At 29.4% G+C, this 21,580-nt stretch overlaps 1 protein-coding gene across 1 annotated transcript in view; it reads left to right on the forward strand.

Annotated features, from left to right (window-relative positions):
* The window catches only part of LOC107443229 (zinc finger protein 26), a 127,027-nt gene that overhangs the window by 16,171 nt on the left and 89,276 nt on the right, over positions 1–21,580 (forward strand). The window lies entirely within an intron of this gene.

The raw sequence follows: 21,580 nt of genomic DNA on the forward strand, positions 1-21,580 counted from the left end.
AAATTGCTGTTTTTTTTATTTAGTTTTTCTTGAAATCAAGTTAAATTATTATATCAATATGTGTCATTGGGTGATTTTTTTTCGATATTAAAAAAAATCGTACGGTCGCTGCTGTTTTGGGCGTTTAACTTAACGTTACATTTCGCTGCGCAAACACTATAAGACCTAGAAAATGGTAATTTCCAATAGGAGAGAAATATGTTTAAAGTTTATAAAGGAATAAAAAATATAACATTCGAGAATTTTTGAGAATGAGTTTAAACTGTCAAACTTGTGAGAAAAAATACCATGCGGCTCGCTCTATAATCTGCAAGACTTAAAGTAACACAGAAATAAACTCGGACGTTTCGTTTGTGAACTTAGCTAAAGCTTTTTCCAAAATTCTGATTTATTCGGAAGTAATTGCAAGTTTAGGTGATCTTTTGCAAATTTTGTCTGCCTGCTTTTGCTTTATGTTAGATTTTATTTTACCTTGCAAAAGCTTCTAAAACTTAGAAAACTGAAATTACGAAAGTGTGCAGAAAATTGTATAAAATATTCGAAGGAGTAAAAAAAATTTACAATTCGATTATTTTTTCGAAATTTTATAACTGTTAAAGTTGAAGAAAAGAAGATATGTTGACCCATCTACAGCGTGCTGAAATGCAACTACAGAGTTTAAATTTGACATTTTGATATGATTATTTCGAATTATTAACTTCGTGCGAGTTTTCTTTTTCGAACTTCCAACTTGTTCTAAAGTTATTGGAATTTTTTAAGAGCTTTTTTCGAATTTTTTTTTCTTTAAATAAAACTCTGACAATAAATTGATCAAATATTACGAATTAAAAAAATTTCCATTTTTTTATTTTTTTAAAAATTTTGAATTCGTATTTTATTTGGTGCTATAAGAGATGAACTTAATTTATCTTTATACCTATCAATTTTCCAATTTACCATCTCAATCAACTATGTAAAATTAACAATACAAAGATACTCTCTAATAATTAATTAATCCGAAATTATTTATAAAACTATATGATCTTGCTTTTTTTACATTTTGAAGTTGGTTTTGTTCAGCAACATCAGGGAAACTAATTCGGAAACATCAGAAACTAATTTTATTTACATTTCAATGTCTTAATTTTCCAGCTTATTACTAAAGCCAACAATAGCTGAGCAAATTAGATAATAAAAGCTAAAGTAAATAACAAATTAAGACTCTCGAATGGTAAAAATTATTTGCTTTGTTGAACTGTAAACTATCATGGATGAATTTGGTTTAATTCTGTATATTTTAATTTTCCAGTTTATACTCACATTAACTGCGAGCAAAATAAACACTAAAACTCTTCTAAGCTTGACCAAATAAAGCTTAATTTTACAAAATCAGACTTGGATCGATTAAAGAAACGTTTAAACAAAAATCACACTTTTTGTCCTTAACAGTCCAACCTTAACAATCTTTTCTTTTTTTAAATAGTAAATTTAACGTCAATAATTATTGCTTTAAAAAAAATTACGACCAAAATAAATTTTCCTGGTATCAAACGTTTTTTTTAAAATTGATTGGTTCCATTGAAGTAGAATATCCGTATTTATTTATTTAATGATCTATGAAGGTGGTTAATTCCGATTTGGCTAAAATAATATCTCACATTGCTGTTATTGGATTTATCTACATATAAAGAATCATTTTACGGGTCCATTAACTTATACAGACAGGATAAAGAATTATTTTTAAGGGGCTTTTAACTTGGATTCGCTGTGCCTTCGGTGTTGGTTATCAAAGTTTATATTTATATATGAGTTACTCGTTCGTGTCGAGTTTATATTTTAGGACCAAAATATCGAAAATTAGTTCAATTTCAATTTTAATCCGTCAGATTTTTTATTTGCAGCCGATTTTAGTTTTTTTTTTGTATAATGATGATTCTATTATAATTTTTATCAAGCATTTATTAAGAAAAAAGGCCAAATGAATTATTTATAAATGTACATGGAACAGAAGCTCGTCATTTTCAACGACAAGTGCGCATTTTTTTAACATATAGCATATAGTTATTATTTCTTTCATGTCATGTGATCCATAATATACAGACTTATTTGTTAGGATTGACGCCGTAATAAGTAATAATAAGACTGGAAGAAGATGCATTAAAATCTCAAAATATTTATTGATTTGAATGATATTTTGGTTTCATCATGACATTTTATTGCGCAGTATGGATTCATATATAAACAATTCTGGTAAAATTACCGTAATATATGATAGTGGCGATTCTGGAATGAAAAACTATGATTTTGGTTAATAAAACGGAAATATAAGGTATTTTAACCTTTCATTTGGTTATTTTTCCGTTTATATGGTAACTGTTTACCGGAAATTCTGGTTTCCAAAATTATTGTTCTTATCACTACACAGTTAGTGAAATATCCAAAATTGAAAAGTAGATTTTACCGAATAAATAGTTTGTTCTAAGGGTATCATGAAATTACCACATTTTATTACATTTACCAAATTTTATCATACTTTTTTATTTATTTTTTAATTTTGTAATTTTACCAAAATCATTACGAAAACGCTTTGGTAAAAATTGCCGACATTTTTAGTGCTCTCGCAAAACCAGACACGCGGTATATTTTACCATATTCTGATAATTTTGATCATACTGTTTTTCTTAGTGTAGATTTCTAATAGATTTGAAAATATTAAAATAAGAATCATAGCAAAAATTAACGTAAGATAAGCATTCTATAAAATAAATATTTTCCCCTTTAACGGTTACGTTTTTTGCCATTAATTTTTTTTTCGTTTGAAAATTCGTTTTTTAAGAAAATTGTAAGTGTTGTGTGTATTTGTAAAATGTTTATCCATCTAATATATATTTCGGCATTAATAGGGATTTGGCATGTATTCATATTATATATTTACACTAATAGAATTTTCGTTCTAAAATTACGGTAAAATCTGCCCTTCCAATTAACCAATTACCAGTAAAATCTCTCCATCCAAAGTTTACGATAAAGAACATTTTTTACCTTTACGGGTTTGAAACCGCTTGCAACTAGCATGATTAGAAAAAAACCATAAATACAAAACTGTACAGGTTTTTTGGCCATTAACAACTAGTATGGTTTCAAAACAGTAAAAAAAAATTTAATGGATCATTGGAGTGATGCCTTTTGCTAGGTAATGGACATTGGAGTTCGGTTGTGGTTGAGTAGTGTTATATTTAAATGAACCGTGGAATTTGGCTTAATTAGCTTATCTGGTTGTTTCACCTATCGTAAGAGAAGGGAAATACTAGACCTATCTGTGTAAAGCAGACTTTATGATGCTGCCATCAATTCGGGGTATCATATTCTGTATCATATTCGGGGTATCATATGAGAGTATCATATTCTGATTGTCCTGGGACACAAATTGAGGAGTGCACTGAAAAATTTCTATGCATTGAAGGGAATAGAGGAAATATTGTGGTGTCAGCCTTGGGACTCGAACTTCTGTCCCGTCTGTCAAGAGATTGGCAGATTGTCCTTTCGGCTTTAATATATTCCCAGCTGTAAGGAACCAAGTGGCTTCATTGGTGGCCCTAGTTGTTTAACTGTATTAGGTGAAAGCAGTTAAAAAACAGTTTTTCTCTCAGGTAACAGTTTGAATACTATCTTATATATACTTATTTAACTGTTTTGTTTAAATGTGATAAAATAACAATTAAGTAATTAAATAAATTGTTATTTAACCATTTTTTCCGAGAAGTTTTTAACAGTGTGTAATTTGTCAACTTTATGAATTTAAATCCATTTTTTTTAAAGTAAATTGAGGACTTTTTTGGGAAAAATCATAAATATAGATAAAGTGATATCTCATTTGAACAACTGTGTTTCTCATAACACGTGATAAGCACTGTGTCCTCTATTTGCGAGCTATCTTAAGCACATGTCTTCTTACTTATTTTCTTTGTCGTTACAAACCCCCAAAGAACAGATAATATAATCCCTGATAGTCCTATCATCACAGTTGTCAGGGATCCTTCGTCAAAATTCCGTGGAAATGCGTGTATTTTGTCTGCTGCAAGAATAGATATGACATATTATTGGTCGAGAATTTTGTTTTTGAATCGACACACTATATCTAATGAGTTTTGAACTATAAATGATGATACAAATAATTACGGATTTAATTAAAAATATGATGATGAATATTTTCATATATTCCTTAAGGAAGAAATTAAGTTTTTATGTTATAATGGACAGAAAAAAGTAAGGATAAAAATTGCACTTGTATAACTTGAACAGTGTATAACTTAAAAAGGTCACATTTTATCATTATAGTCGTGTGAATTGTGAAATAGTACTTTATATCCGTGTGTATAGATTGAAAATTTAAAAAAAATCGTAGATTTATATGTAGTTCGATACATTAACTATGACATATATATGGGACATAATAAGATACTATTTATTTTCATAGAATTATTAAATAAATGTATGGCTAAATTTTAATAAACAAGCTAAAAACATAACACTTAATCTCAAAATAAATTAAAATGATTTGATGGTATCATAATAAAGCGTGCATGAACATTTGTTAGCCATTTATTCAATTTAAAATAACGAAAGATATTTAGAAAGAACTATATATATATATTAATGAAAAGCTCTTCTTAATACAATCCAACCTATTTAATAACATCATATATTACTTTTAAAATAAATAAAAATTATCAAAATTGTTTACATTAATCCAATAAAATTGTAGATAGATAAATATAGATAATATTGATACATAGCATAAAGGTACCATAAATTTAGAAGTGTAAAAATAGTATTTATTTGCTTATTTTGTTGTAAAAACTAAAATACATCTAAGGTAAATGACACTACATGTTTTAATAGTAAACTGACATGTTTTAATAGTAAATGCTGAATCGTGGAACGGAGTAAAACGCAATTATAATTAATAAACTTACAAAGGAACGTTGAGTTGTGATATAAAAATGTGTCTAATTAATAAACGTTAAATCGTGACATATCAACGATATGTAAAATGGATTTCTAATAAATGAACGTTGAATTGTAAAAAAAAAATCAATGACAGGTATCACGGAGTTTTCATCAATGAACGTTGAATCGTGATGTATCAACGATATATAAAATGTATTTCTAATTAATGAACGTTGAATTGTGATATATCTATGGCAGGTAAAACGGATTTCAAATCAATGAATATCGAACCGTGATATATCGACGATATTAAAAAGGATTTCCAATCAATGAACGTTGAATCGTGATCTATCAAGGAAATGTATAACGGAATTCTAATCAATATTAGTTTTTCATGGAATTAAATAAGGAATATTGGTGCACATAATTAGAATTATTAATTAAACTGCTTACTAAATGTCTCAAATATTTTCAAAGTAAATTAAAATGATCAATTCTGATGACAGTGATCAAAATTTATCTATGCAGAATTTGATAAGTAGACAGTATGTATCTATAAGTATCAGAAATATATATAATATATGGTTATCGTTTTTTTTATAGTTTAAATAATTTGTTTACACTGCTATTAAAATAAAATTATTGCTAAAATTATTTACTAATTCTAATTATTATAAATTATTATATTAATAAAAAATTATTATTGTAATTAATTACAAATTATTATGAAACATAAAAATATTACATTTTCTCTCACAAAAAATTAAAACTAAGATAAAAACATGACTATAGTAAATAAAGTTGTTATTTCTCACTATCAGCTCTAATAAGTAAATGAAAGAATAATGAAACAAAACAGGAAATAATAGCAGTTATTATAATGTGTAAAATTCAAGAATATTTAAAGATAATTAAATTTAGTTTTTTTTTTCTTAAAAAAGACGCCTTTTTTCCTAAAACTTGAACTAATATTAGCCTGACCTCAATTTTAAATGAAGGTTTTATGAGGAAAAAGCCCGTATTTTCACACGGAGTCTACAATTACAAAATTGGATAAAGAACGGAGTTTGTGGAAAATTTTCTTACAAATTGAAAAACTTAGGACTTATATGCGGTACTTTAATATTTCCATTATTTCCACGGGGAAAGCAATTATTGAAAGCAGTTTCACATCTATTCGAACCCTAAAGTGAAAGCTCAGAAAAACCAGATTTTTCGTTGAAATACTGCTATTGCCTTTTTCTGTAATTTTCCTTTTGCATAACTTCTCAAATGTTGCGAAAACAGCATTTAAGAAGAAAAAAAAATTCAATTGCATCTAAAATTGAAAACTTTTTTTTTTACATGTATCAATCGTAATTTTTAATTACTGAGCAATTATCGAACTAAAAAGTTTTGCTTTCGATTTTTGGTTTACGTTCTTAAAATTCTTAAAATTTTGAATCCTAATATCGTTTACTTCGAACCATAATGCTTTAAATTTGGTTAAATTTTAATAAGGTATGAAATTGAATCATGTTTTTTTTCAGGTTCAACCCTATAATAGTCTTTGTCCTACAGATAAATAAACACGATGATTTAGTTCAACACGCTATGGAATTTCTGAGTGTGGGAACTTCTACTTTTAATTGGAAAATTAAATTTTTAACTATTTACTTATTTGTGTATAAATATTTCCTTTTATTTCGTATAAATGCTCTATTTTATACAGCATACCTGATGAACTTTATTTTTCATTTCGCCTAACCTACAACACTGTTTGAAAGTTTGGAAATTTTCTCTACCATTGCATTGTTTAAAATCTGCGCAGCCTTAATACAGTGCAAAAATTAACTACATCAGGTTTCCCAATTTTTTCGGCTTGCAACCCTAAATAATCAACCTTCCTTCTTAGTTTATGACAATTATAAGAGTTATTATCTATAAAAAAGTGAATTTAAAATTTAATTAGAGGGACAAATACTCTTTTTTATCGCTTTACATTATTAATAATCTTAAATTAGGTCTTATTTTTGACAGTTAAATGTGCAGTCCTAGCGCTATATTCAGTCCAGCTATGAATTTGTTTTGCATAAGCTGAAAATGATTAAAATGAGCAGAATGATGGTTTACTACTTCGGAATGAAAGCTTAAATGTACTGCTATAAACGAAAATGGTTTTTGAGGAAACATATTGCTTTATTTAAGAATTTTGTCGTTTTGATTTGAATTGCGCCTTCGTAAATACTAATGAAATATTTTATAAATGCTTGTTCGTCATTTGTTCAATATATTGTTATTAGAAATGTTATATTTTCTTTCAAAAAAGGCCATTTCTATTTCATTTTTTCACTTGAAATAATTTCATAAAGGCAACTGTAAGATTAAATAAATTATGAATTATAGGTTGGATCTAAATATAATAAGAGGTTTCAAAACTCATCATTAATCATAAAAAGTGGTAACTAGCGGAACCCCTTTTACTCTTGGGAGGTGTAAAAGCGAAACCCCTTTTATTTCTAGCACTTTTTTTAAAAACTTGATTACGGACCCGGTAGAAGAAACTCTTTGGATCGTCAGAGGGCGCTGCAGATTATCACATCATCTGCAGATTTATTTTGTCCTAGATTTCGAATAATAATAATAACTGCTAGCAGTAATAACTACCAATATTAATAGAGTAGTGAAAGGAATACAGCGTTCGCCTTCCAATGAGGTGAACCGGGTTCGAATCCCAGCGATGGCTGGTCGATACGAATTTTGCATCTGGATCGCACCGACCACCATGCGTAAGGTATCATCAGTGATAGACGGATCATGGGTTAGAGTCTCCCATGTGGGAGGTTTTTGTGGTTTTCCCCTCCATGTTATGCAAATGCTGGTTATTTTCATCAAGAAGTCCTCCGCAAAGGCAAATTTCTCCCAATACTTGATCTAGGAGTTCCCTTGTCTCCTGGATTAGGTTCAAAATTCGAAGGCGATGGAGTTGAACATTAGTTATCGTAAGCCCGAAATTGAGTCGGCTGTTCAACGGCGGTTATAAAATAAAATAAAATAAAAGTAATATTAACTGCTAGTCATAAGCTGCTGTGATGATATTAATGACATTAATAATAAACTGCTTGGGGGACAGGACAATATCGAGTTTCTTTTATCTTATTAAAATAAATAAAATTGTTAAATATAATAGAGATCAAGAGAAAAAGTAAAAAAAAAATTTCCTTCATTAACAAACAATAAGAAATCATCTCTTCCCCTTTTGAAATCAGACACCCAAAACAGTTTATCAGGCAGGTGCAGCTAGATGACAGTGCTTCATAAACTACAGTGCGTTGAAATTTTTTTATTAAGAGCCCTGATACAATTTTATTCACTAAAATGCATTTATACAAGAGAAAACATATTTTAAAAAAAAATATTTAATTATTTTTTTTTTAAAAAATTATATATTTTTTCTTATTTTTAAAATTTGCACTTTATAATTAAATGCATTCCTTTAAGAAATGAAATTTTTAAGACTAATTTTAATATTAAATACGACACTTACAAACTAAAATTAACTTAAGACTAATAAGTGATTAATTATTTTTAAGTAGTCGGATTGATTTTTTTTTTATTATTATTCGTTTGCTTCAAATTGAGTTATTCAATCTGCAAGCTTTGAAAGACTTTGTTTGTTTTTTTAGGTTTCGTTTATTTTATCGTCCAAACTAGTAAACATAATTTTTGCAACTATTGTAATAATAACTAAAAGTATTTTTTACGCAAGTTCTTCTATTTTCTTTACATTATTCTTAATTAAATATATGTTTTACTGATAGTCATCTAAATACTTTCTGTAGTTTAAATAAATAGGTAGTTGTTTTTATATTCGCTTTTTAAGATTGTTTTTTTTTCCACAGCTCAAATTTGAAAATAAATATTTTCAGTTGAAGAATTGGCTGTCTTTTATTAAGTGATTCTTTAATGAACCTTAATAGTTGTTTGTTTTGATAAATATAAACAGCTTGTCTAAATAATTGATGTAATTAAAGTGAATAAAAATATTTAAGAACCTTAACAATTCCTTTTTATAAAGAACTACTTAGTGTTAAGTAAAATCTTTAGAAACGAAATTTTCTTTTTATATATGTTATTAGCTTGTTTGCAGTTTACGATTAGGTTTAGTTTAACGCTGGAAAGAAGGACCGGAATCTATAGAAGATTCTCGGGAATGTTCGAAAATTTTGCGAAAACAATTAGCGGCAACGCAGACGAAAAAAAAAATTTAATTTGGTTTCTCAGGAACTATTCGGTCGATTTTGCTTAAATTTCGTATTGTATAATTTAAAATTACACTCTTTGAAATGACGTTAAAATTGTGTACCCTACAATTTTAAATTTTTTCGACTATTATTAAATAAAATAATTTTTTACTGAAAGTTACTTTTTATATGGACTTATCTTTAGAGAAAGGAATTTCATAATTGTGTGCAAAAACTTTTCAATTCGCTTAAAAACTTCTCGAGATAAGGTGAAAAAAGCAAAAAGTAAAATTAACAGTAAGTGGTCCAAAATTTGGACCACTCTCTTAACCAAAATATTGGAACCTTATTTCCCAGACTTCGTCTACCCCGTATATCTCGGGGCTCAGAAATACGAATCCATCGAAAAATATGTATTCAGAGAAAGTGCGATTTTCTGTCTAATTTCGTACCTTAAAATATAGTCTGCACTAATTAGCATATTTGAGGTCACTCCCTCGAGCCATTCAGATTGAGTCCTAGAACGTGAATATCCGACCATAAGAACAAAAGTTATTAAGATTGAGTCCTAGAACGTGAATATCCGATCATAAGAACAAGAGTTATGAAAATTGAGTCCTAGAACATGAATATCCGATCATAAGAACAAAAGTTATTAAGATGGTGTCATAGAACGTGAATATCCGATCATAGGAACAAAAGTTTTCATGGTGGTCCGTTTTTTATTTTGCGCACTGTACAATTAGAATGTAGTGATACTTCCTTAACTAGCTTTAACTAATTTGAAATATTTACATCTTTATTCACCTGTTACTTGCATAGATTATTGTTAAAATAATATGTTATTGAAATTAAATTTGCGTAAGAAAACTATTATTTCTAAATTATGTATGATAATCAATTGATTTCTTTCCTTATAATTCATTTGTCTATGCTTGTTTAATTCAAGTCTTAGCCAAGAGTGGATTGACGAGAAAATTATAGTTTTTATGTTCAGCTGTATTTACCTTGCAATATTTGATACTATATTACTTTCTTGTTATCGAAAATAAATAGTATTGATTACTTGTCCATAACTGCAGGTTTAAACGATCCCGAAAACAGTCTTTCCCGATATGATTTTGATCAAAACAAACCAGACTCCAGATCGTAACTTTTTTCATTTCCGCTGCTATCTAGTCCCCTGTACTTTGAAGCTACCACAGCACCTGTTCCATCAGGGAAATAAAGTTATCTATGGAGCAGCTGAATTAACACGAAGTTCAACATTTATTTAATAGAGGTGGAGAGTAATCGTTATTCAGATGTACCTGTTTTAAAATAACTGATATTCGATCTACTCCTACCAATCCGTAAAGTTCAGAAATAACAGTTATTTGTATTTAAATGATAACTGTTACAGGAAGTACCTGTTCAAAAATAACCGATATTTTTGTTATTATTTTGAGCATATTTTATAAATTTTAATCCAGTCCAGTTTATATTAAAAAGATAGAAAATAATCTAAAGTTTATTCGAATTAATAAACATTTGTTTTTAGCCTTAAAAACGACTAGACAGCTTTCACTGTGTAACAGTTACACACAGTAACTAAAATTTAATACTTTTAAATGGAAATATTTATTCTTTTTATTGCAACGTTATACAATCAGTTAAAAATGATGTTTTTGGCTTGAAAAATAAGGGTGTTAATCGGAGATGAAGAGAACAAGATGCAGCACACTAATTTCTGTGTTCGAAATTTGTTTTTTATTCCTATTATCATCTATTATTTCTATAAGATTCCATTTATTCCTATACGATCTTTCAGTAGAGCTGAACCACTAACGTGTGGCAAACTTTAAAAATACCTGTTACTTCATCTCTGCCTAACGCCGGCTATTTTTCATGTCGAAAATACTCTTTGAACTTCATATAAAATTTCACTGCTAGTATCACAATTCGTAGAAAAAACTCTCAGGTCAGCCGTCAGGTTAGTTTTCGTGCTTTCCCTCTCCATCTAACGCAAATGTGGGTTAGTTTCGTCAAACAATTCTGCAGGAAGGTAAATTTCTCCCAATATTTGATCCAGGATTTTCCTTGTCTTCTGGATTGGGTTCAAAATTACAAAAGCTACGGAGTTGAGCATTGATAGTCGTAAACTCAAAAATTGGATCGGCTGTTCAACGAAGGTTATAAAATAAAATGTTGCCGTTTTGACGACAACTATCCTCATTGATAGGATTATCGTTAGAATCCTCTTGCCGTCGGGCTAACCATGTGAGGTTTTCGTGGTTTCCCACTTCAATGTAAAGCAAATGCGAGTTATATATTCTTCTACGAAGGCTAATTTGCCCCAATGTTAGAACCAGAATTTTTTTTTTTTTTTGGGGGGGGGGTTCAAAATTTTAAAGTTTCGCCATTGAGCACTGATGGTTTCAAATCCAGGACTGGGTTGGTATTAAATAAAATGTTTCCGTTTGAAAATTTCGAAAATCTTTCACTGTAAATGTAAAAGCTTAACAACAATTTTGAACATTATTTTTGAACATAAACTTTCGAAGACCTTTATATAAAATATTATTCCGTCCATTAGAACTTCATCCTTTCTGAGTTATTTTCTAGTACACCTATATTTCTTTAAAATAATTCTAAATTCCATTCTTTGAAAATTGATTTCGACCTGAAATTTCTGGTACTTTTATATAGTATTTTAAACGTACTTTATAAGTCTTTTGTTTTTATCAAAATGTGAAATAAAGGAAATAAACATGAATATTGACAAAACTATGTTTATAAACCATTGAAACTATTGCTAAACTCGAATACTAAAAAATATTTCTGATGAGAGCATTTTTTTAATAATATTTCAAAGATTTATGTAATCTTGTATTTATGGTAAATACATGAATGGAAACTAGAAAAAAATTGACTAACAATATCATATTTGCTACAATAATTTTTAACCAACTCTAAATTTTGCTTCACGAAAACTGCTTGGATCTGAATTTAATTTGTAGTCGTGTCCTCTTTTTCTCAAAGATAAATAACATGGGAAAACTATTTATCTTCCATTGTTGATGTTACGTTTGTAACTGTAACTTTAAATAATCTCGAGATTCTTCTTTATAGAAATCGTTCTAATCAAAACCTCCATTGTACTTGATATGCCTCAAGAATAGTTTTGTACATTGTTTTGGGGAAAGATAAATAAAGCAAAGAAAAGTGACTCTTCATATCCATTAGCAAAAGTCATGTTTGTAACCGTAACTTTAAATAATCTCGAGATTCTTCTTCATTGAAATCGTTCTAATCAAAACCCTACATCGTACTTTATATACATCAATAATAGTTTTATACATTGCTTTTGGGAAAAGTAAATAAAGGAAAGAAAAGTGACCCTTCTTATCCATTAGTAAAAGTCATGTTTTAACTGTAACTTTAAACGATCGAATTCTACTTCACAGAAATCGTTTTGATCATAACCTTCCTGTCTGACACCTGATTATAACTTCTTCATTTCCGCCATCCCCTGTTCCTTCGAATAACCACAACACCTGTTTCATCAGGATAGCGAATTCATCTTTAGACTCAGCTGATCTAACATGAAGTCCAGCTTCTACCTAATGAGGAGCTTGTAGCTTGTATAGTATAACAAAAAGAAAAACGCAGACGAAAAAGGCTTTGCTGAGATCTGTGTGAGGGAAAAAAAAAGTTCTCTCTAATAAGAGGTACTATCGTTTTCTTACTGAAGAAGACATAAAACAGGATGAAGTTTCGAAGCTATGTCGTTTGCACTAGAGATTAGAATTTATGTTTCCGTAGCGCTTAGAAGAGCGTTGCTATGGGCTCACTGCGTCTCCCTAACCTTAATCCTTAGCAACCGCGTAGGTAGGGGTAAGCTTTCCAAAAGACTTTCTTCTGTTTGAAATTCTTATTCTTGCGATTTAACTTAAATGGCTTTGTGCTTTTGTTCCAAAGTGTTGTTTTCAAGAGTAAAAAACAGATGCTTGAGTTTGAAATTTATCTGGTAATCCCTTTGTTGTGATTAAAATGAGTGAAACGATCTGCTTTACTCGCGAGTGTTTTTGATCATTAGCACATCATTTGGATGATCAGCTTTGAATAATCGTTTGCACTATGCGTCATGAGTTTTCTTGAGGATAAGTGATTCGATGAAATCAAAAATCAAGTCGTTTTTAATTATTTTGATTGAACCAAAGAAGTTTCTTTGATTTAATGATTTTATAGACGTGCTTATTCGTGTTTCATGCCAAAAAAGAAATTGATAAATAGGGAATTCAGGAGAAATTTAGAATTCTAAGATGCGCTATAGTAAAAAATCGTCAACAGAGTTTTGATTTAATGCGGCTTTGCAGAGAAACTCAAATTTAACCAAGTTTTCCTGTCAACTCAAACGTAGTAAACAACGGAAATATTTTGTTTAAGTAGCTTGGAAAGGAAAAGAAATATTTATCGTATTTCGCAAAAAAATAAGGAAATTTATTGTTTTTTTTTAATACTAATTATGATTTTTTTTGTTCCAAGCTATTAATTTATCATTTATGTATCAAAATACTCCAATCTCTTCCTGATGAAGCATTTATGCTCATACATTTCAAAGATATTTCTTCCAAAATAGACGATTATGCACCAAATTAATCGATTCTCTTCTGAAATTGGAACTTATGTATCAAATTACTCCAAACTCTTACGAAATAGGCATTTATGTACCAAATTACTCATAACTCTACCAAAATAAACATTTATTTACCACATTACTCAAAACTCTCCCAAAATAGACGTTTATGAATCAAATTAGTCCAAACTTTTCCAAATTACACTGAATTCTGCCGAAATAGACATAATTGTACCAAACTCTTCTCAACGTTTCCAAAATAGACACTTATTTACAAAATCACTCCGAACTCTTAAAAATTTGGTGCTTATGTTCCAAATTACTCCAAACTCTTCCGAAATCGACATTTATCTACCAAATTACTCTCATCCAAAAAAGACATTACCAAACTACTCCTAACTCTTCCAAAATATGTTCCAAAAAAGACATTTGTGTACCAAACTACTCCTAACTCTTTCAAAATATGTTCTTCCATAATGTTCCAAATGACTCTAAACTCTTCTAAAATAGACATTATGTATCAAATTACTCAAACCACGCTCTAGTTCATCCTAAGTGTGTACTAGAATTGACATTTTTTTTAAAAAATGTTCTGAAATTTTATTTCTGTTGCAAAATATTTCGTAAATATTTCCCCTAAACTTCCTCCAAAATATTAGTTTATTTAAAAGAACTTTGTAAACTTAGGTTTGTATTTTTAATAATTAATTTATAATGAATTTAATTGATCTTAATTAACAATTTGAATTACAGGTTGAGTTAAAATATTTATTTAAGCTTCTCTAAAAAAACTATAGCTTCAAACTTCGTAAAAATTGCAAAATTGTTGCACCAAATCGTTTCAAAATGAAGGAATAATCATACTTTGAATCATATCTAACTTTCTTATGTTTTATGTTATCTGTTTGTTCCAAATTTTATTTAATTATGTGTGTAGGAGCAGTCATCTTCTTTAACCTCTTTTCACGAAAGAGAAGAAAAAAAAATTTTTTTTTTTGCTTTTAATTGCAAAATGGAATAAAACCATTCAAATAAGAACATCTCGAACAGGCGACCATTCCAAGAAGTTTAATGTTGGAAGAAATGCTGTTTCCCCCCCAATTTTTATGGTTTGTTATGGCTTGTATCAGATTAAATTTGAAAAACTAAGTCAGATTGAAACGCTTAATGAATATTTAATATTTTAATGGATGTTGAAAGGATTTAATTTTGCTTTGCATACAGTAATTCTTAATGATATCTTTTTAATTTAAACTTCATCTGAGATATTTCATTGCTAAATGGCTAAAAATAAATTGATTTTGAAATCGAAAATTTTTATTAAAATAGTAAAAGAATAATATTTTTATAATTCTTAAATGTTTTAATGCTGTATAAATTATGGAAAGTTAGTGTTGAAGTAATTGATAAAATCGTGATAAAATATCTCCACATTACTTTTAAAAAAACGCTTCATTTATAAATAAATATATTTAATTACTTATTTTTATCCAAATATAATATTTTCTCTACAGTTTTAAAATTGTTATCATCTATGGTTTTTCACATCGAACTAGGGTATGCTTCCATCTTAGTTAATTAACTGCATGTTATTTTATTCATTTAATTTAATTATTCCCTTTCAAATAGACATTTTATGCACCAAGTTATTCCAATATCTTCCAAATCGACAAGTTTAATTAAAGAATACATATAAAATATTCGATATTGAATATCATAAATTTTAGATAACCCTCTTTGTAAAATTCTTTTAACATTGAACCATATTATCAGTATTTGCACTAGAACATCGGTATATTGAGTCCCCTAGCAGTCAGGCTAATCGTTGGAGCCTTTCGTGCTTTTCCTCTCCATGTAATGCAAATGAGTGTTAGTCTCATCAAAAAGCCCTCCACGAAGGCAAGTGCTCCGCACTACTTAATCCAGAAGTTCCCTTGTCTTCTGGATTGGGTACAAAATTGCAAGGCTACGGAGTTTAGCATTGGTAGTCGTATACTCAAAAATTCAGTCGGCTGTTCAACAACGGTTATTAAATGAAACCAACAGAGCTCTCGGCTCACAATTATGTGTCCCGGGTTCGAATCCCAACTTTGATTGGTCATGTGAATTCTACTCTTAACACTGACCGCGATGCTGATATCGTTATTTTGTAGAATTTTTTTGTTGTTGTTTATAAACATAGTTTTTGTTAAAATAACTGAATTATTTTGTTATAAATAACAGTACTTATCTGCTAAAAACTGCCTTCCGTTTATAAATTACAGTATTTTTCTGTGAAACAAATGGTTTTATACAGGCACACTAGCTGACAGTTTTTTTCTGTAAATTAAACAGATTATTTTTACAGCATACTGGTATTAATGTTTTCCGAAGATTCGATGGAAATTTTAATACATTTTAAGTTGGAGTCAGATAAAACCGGTGTCGGAGTTGAATATTCAACCGACTCCACGCCTCTCAATATTATGGTCCCGGATATATTTACAACATTGCATTCGACTTTATAAACGTAAAATATCAAAAATTCCTTTCAAAACGATTTATTTCTTCCTATTTCATGATATTTCCCCTAAAAAAATCCCTTCTCCTTTCATGTGAATATTGTAGAAGCATTGAGTATGATACACAGAGATAAGACACTTTCATTCTTGCTTTCCCTTTTTTTAGGAAAAAAAGGCATTACGTAAGTCAAATTTCTCTAAAAAGTGGGATTTCTATAAAACACAGCGTTGCAGGTATCAGAGTCGACAGCCCAGAGAATAAATCCTAAATATTTCAAAAACGTACCCATACTGAATTATTTACACTTGTCGTCTTAAACCGTCTCAACAAAATCAGAATTTTTGAGAAGCAGTGTCAAAAATGTCTGAAAGAAGGATTTTGCGATGACATCAATACTGTTGAATATGAATAAACAGTAAAAAGTTTTATTGCTAAATATAAAAACGTAATATAAACTATTGAAAAATGTTTCAGTTTCTTATTATTATTTAAGTGGAATTGGAATTTTTTTTAGAATATTTTTAATGCTATATTTTGCTGTGTTATATCAATTTGCATTTTATTTACTTCAGTTGACAATTTATTTTTGTTTACTCATATCAGGGGCCTGTCCAGACATTTTGTGGAAGGTCCGGTTTTTGTGAAATTATGAAAAAATTATTCACATTCTTTCAAATAGGGTCCTGCTTTTATGAATCAGTGCAAACAGGGTCCGGTTATTGCAAAAAACTTTTTCAAGGAGTTTTTAAATTGTAAAGGTTATGCTCTGCACTGTAAAATTATAATTAAAAAAATTTAATTTTCAAAAATAAACAGCAATTGCTGCTTCTAAATTAGAGATGCAACATTCAAATATTTGGTATTTAGCCTATACGCAGAATATTCATTTCGGACGAATAATGGAAGAATCGTCTGCCGAAGACAAAACTTAATTCGTTTACATCCATCTTTCTTGTTTTCTGCCCTGGGAAGGGTTTATTCAATTAACAAAACAATAATGAAGATAAACAAATTTGCGAAGGATCCGATTAAAAGACAAATCATTTTGTGCAGGGTCCGTTTTTATGTTAAAATATTTTGTGAAGGGTCCGTTTTTATGAAAAGATATTTTGTGAAGGGTCCGTTAACGGACCCAAATTTCTTCTAAACAGACCCCTGCATATTAATTGTTCATATTTGCTGTTGTAAATGAAAAATAATGACATTCAACAGATATTTTGGATGGAACATTTCATAACATCGCCCATATGTTTTTTTTTTTTTATTTATTCGTTTTTTTACCTCCAAAATTCCACGGATATTGCGACATCTACCAATCATTCGAAGCAACAGATACATAAATTATAATTCTTCTTCGTGTATACTTTTTTTTTGTCTTTATTTATATGTAAAACTAAACAAGTTAACGTGCTACCTCATACCAAACCTACAATTAGTTAAAACAGAAAAAAAAAAAAGTAAAATACGATGTGAACAATATAAGGGAAAGCATCAGTCTAAAAAGATGACGAAAATCGGGCCGTAACCGGTTCAACGCTGAGCAACCTGCTCAGATGACACCCATTGCTCAAATTCATCATTTTTCTTCTTTTTATTTTTTTCTGCATCCCCTCCTCAAATCTTTCACTCTTAACAACTCTTTCTGTTTTTTTGAAGAGAATTGTGAATGTGAACCTCTTTGCTTGACTTGGCTTAAGGCCAAAAACACGCACTATTCTCATAAGAGCTTTTTATTTTTTTTGCTTTGTTTAATTTCTATCTTTTTTTTTTATTGTCTTTATTTTTTTTATTTATTTTTTGTTTTTTACGCAATGGCCTCTTCCTGGTCTTCTTCTTAATGTTCACTGCAATTATGGTTATGAGTTAATAGTTGTTTTGTTTCGGTACGTTATGGGATAACAGATAGTACTATAAGTAAGATTGTTTTCTTTTTAAATTTAATTGTTAGCAATATGACCATCCCTTTAAAATATTGACTAATATTTAAAAATATTAGTTATGGTAATAAAATTTTTAAAAAAAATTACTGCTGGCTAAAAATAATAAATCTGTTTGAAGTTTTGGAGCTAGTTCAACCTTAATATCGTTTAAATTTGTTGCCAACTTAATATGGAGCTAAGATGAAGCATATTAACTTATCTTCTTTGCAACTTTCTAATTATACGATCAATATGGAGCTAAGATGAAGCATATTAACTTATCTTCTTTGCAACTTTCTAATTATACGATCATATTAACTCAATTAACAAACATTTTGTGTTGTTTGAAAAGGCTTTAGAGCTTGTTCAACCTTAATATCGTTTAAATTTCTGCAAACTTAATATGGAGCTTAGTTGAAGCGTATTAACTTAGCTCCTTTACAACTTCTTAAACTCAATTATACGATCATATTAACTCAATTAATATCGTTTAAATTTGTTGCAAACTTAATATGGAGCTAAGTTGAAGCATATTAACTTAGCTCCTTAACAACTTCTTAAACTCAATTACACGATCATATTAATTCGATTAACAATAAAAATTTTGTGTTGTTTGAAAAGGTTTTGGAGCTTGTTCAACCTTAATATCGTTTAAATGTGTTGCAATCTTAATATGGAGCTAAGTTGAAGAATATTATGGCATTTTTTAAACTCATTTACATGATACTATTGATTCAAGTTGAAATTAAATATGGTTTTATTTAATGCCTTATTAAGTTTGTAACTAAATTTCCCCCTTGTACGAGATACCAATATTAAAGTTCAACGTTCAACCGATTCAGTTGAAGTATGTATTAAAAGTTATTGAGAGAATTCGTTTTATTTTTCAGTAATCAAAATTTGAAATAAAATATGTTTATATAGTTACTTAAAGAACAATATTTAAACCTTATCATTAATAGGATATATTTTCCGACTGTTTATCCATTTGGAACTGTTTAATAAATTTATTTTAATTTTCGCGTTTTGAAATATAAAATTAAGTCACTTAACATAATGTCTTATTTATATCTATCTTATAGTTCAAATATTTTTCAGTTATTATAATAATAGAGATAATAAAAAAGCCTTATATTTGTTAAAATTATTATTGTTTTGTATGACGCTATATTTGAGCAAACGTTGTTCACGATTTTTGTGTCTGACTAAGATGTAACGCAACGATAAACGCAAAAATTAATTTACCTATTAAATTAATTATATATTATTAGAGGAATAGTTATATAGAGCTTCTGCGGAAAATTTTAAATCTTTAAAACATTTAAATTTTTTTTGCATTGCTTGTTTATTTCAAATTATTTTCTCAGTTGTTTTTCATCTTATTGTTTCGCATCATTAATTTCTTACTTAATTGATTTTAATATTTTTAATGCCAGACGATTATTTTCAAATAACTATCGTTTGCTATCGAGAAGAAAAAAAAATTGTTCGGAACTCTATGACGAAATTCCAAACCATTCGTGTAGCCCCTTGAAATTGCACCTCTACATCTCCATTAAAGCAGACATAAAAATCGCAACCATACGGATCATTTGCCGTAAATTTTCGAATATTTCACGGACACAAACCCCCATTGTCCTTGCTGGAACATGTACAGCTATTCTACCAAAAAAAAAGCTTTGTTTCTCACAAGGTCTTCTGCGAAAGATTCGAAAGGGCGGTCGGTCTATCTTTTTTGGCTTTTGTCAAATCAAGGAAAGAGGGACAATGGGTTTTTCTACTGGTGGGTTGGTGGATGTCGCAAGGGGGAAGGGTGGAGAAACGATCGTCTGCGCGTCTTCTTTCCATCAGAATCTTCTTTTCTTCTTCCGTAGAGTCATCGCAGTATAGATGTAACCTAAGACACAATATCGGGATAATATTGTCTCAGGACTTAAGATGAGAATGTTTTTGAAAGTTTGGGACCGTCGGACAATTGGGCAATGGCATTGTTTCAGTTCCCTTGCTGGCATATAATTGAATGGCTGTCTTGGCGAATTGTGGTTTAGAGGCAGACGATATGAATTCTCAGGGACCCCATTGTCTCTGTAAGCTTGTATTTTTGTCTATGAAGAGCGTATGACATCCTGTTTATAAATAAATAGAAAAGTATTCATAAGCAGTATGAGATGGGAATATCGGGATGCATTACAAATTGGCTTCTTTGGCGCTATTTACAATGCGTGGGGATTTTTTTTTCACTTCTTAATTTGGCGTAAGTGTTTTTTATATTGGACGGCGGAACGTGTGAATAACAATGCGAAAAAAAAAATGCCAAAAAAATTATGTTTATTTTCTGGGAATTCCACAGTGTTTCAGGACTTTCCATTGTTCAAATATAACTGTGAAAGATTTATATTTTTTAAAAGTTTTCAAGGTTTTGAACCTAGTTTGCATTGTTTCATTTTCAAAATACTTTTTTTTTTATCTGGTCCTTAAATTTCTTTTGTAATAATATAAAATTTCAAATCCTGCTTTTGAAAAATTAAAAATTACGCAGATTATTTTTTAATAAATTTTTCTTACACCATCTAGTTTTGTTATCAACACCTCTTTGCAGTATAGCAACATGTAGCTTTCGTTGAAAGTAGAATTTAAAAACAATTATTATTAAAGAAAAATACAGTATATGACGCAAATATGAGTATCGCAGTGTTCAATCCATGATAAATGTTGACATTTACTGCAATAAGCAAGATAATGATTCTTTATTTAACATTCACCTGAAGTGCAGCTGAATGTCGTCATTTACAGCTGTTATATATTATTTTATTTTATAACCGTCGTTGAACAACTGACACAATTTTGTATTTAAGACTACCGATGTTCAATTCCGTAACCTTATACTTTGAACCCAGTCCAGAAGACTAGAGAACTCCAGGATCAAGTATTGGGATAAATTTTACCTTATTGGTAGACTTTTTGATGGAACTGACCAGCATTTGGAGAGGAACATGGAAAGGAAAAACCACGGAAACCTCCCACAGTAAATCTGACGGTAAGGGTAATTTTACGTCAGCATTGTGCTCGGTTCAAGCCGGGTGTGAAATTCGTATCGACCAGCCATCGCTGGGATTCGAACCCGGTTCACCTCATTGAGAGGCGAACACTTTGAGTCACTACGGCTCTACAGTGCTATCAAGCCCGCTAGTATTAAAACCGCTATTTCAATTTTTGTTTATTGCTACTAAAGTCAAAATAGGTACATTTCGTACCAGCGGACTCTAGTTCAATGTTCCATTCCTGTACAAAACTCTTTAAGAATGAAAAAAAAAAGAAAAATATTTTTCAATGTTCTTCGTGTCGAACTAAAAACACGTTTTTTTTAAAACTATTACTGTCACATTGCC

This window comes from Parasteatoda tepidariorum, chromosome 6 (assembly GCF_043381705.1).
Source record: "Parasteatoda tepidariorum isolate YZ-2023 chromosome 6, CAS_Ptep_4.0, whole genome shotgun sequence".
Classification (NCBI taxonomy): Eukaryota; Metazoa; Arthropoda; class Arachnida; order Araneae; family Theridiidae; genus Parasteatoda; species Parasteatoda tepidariorum.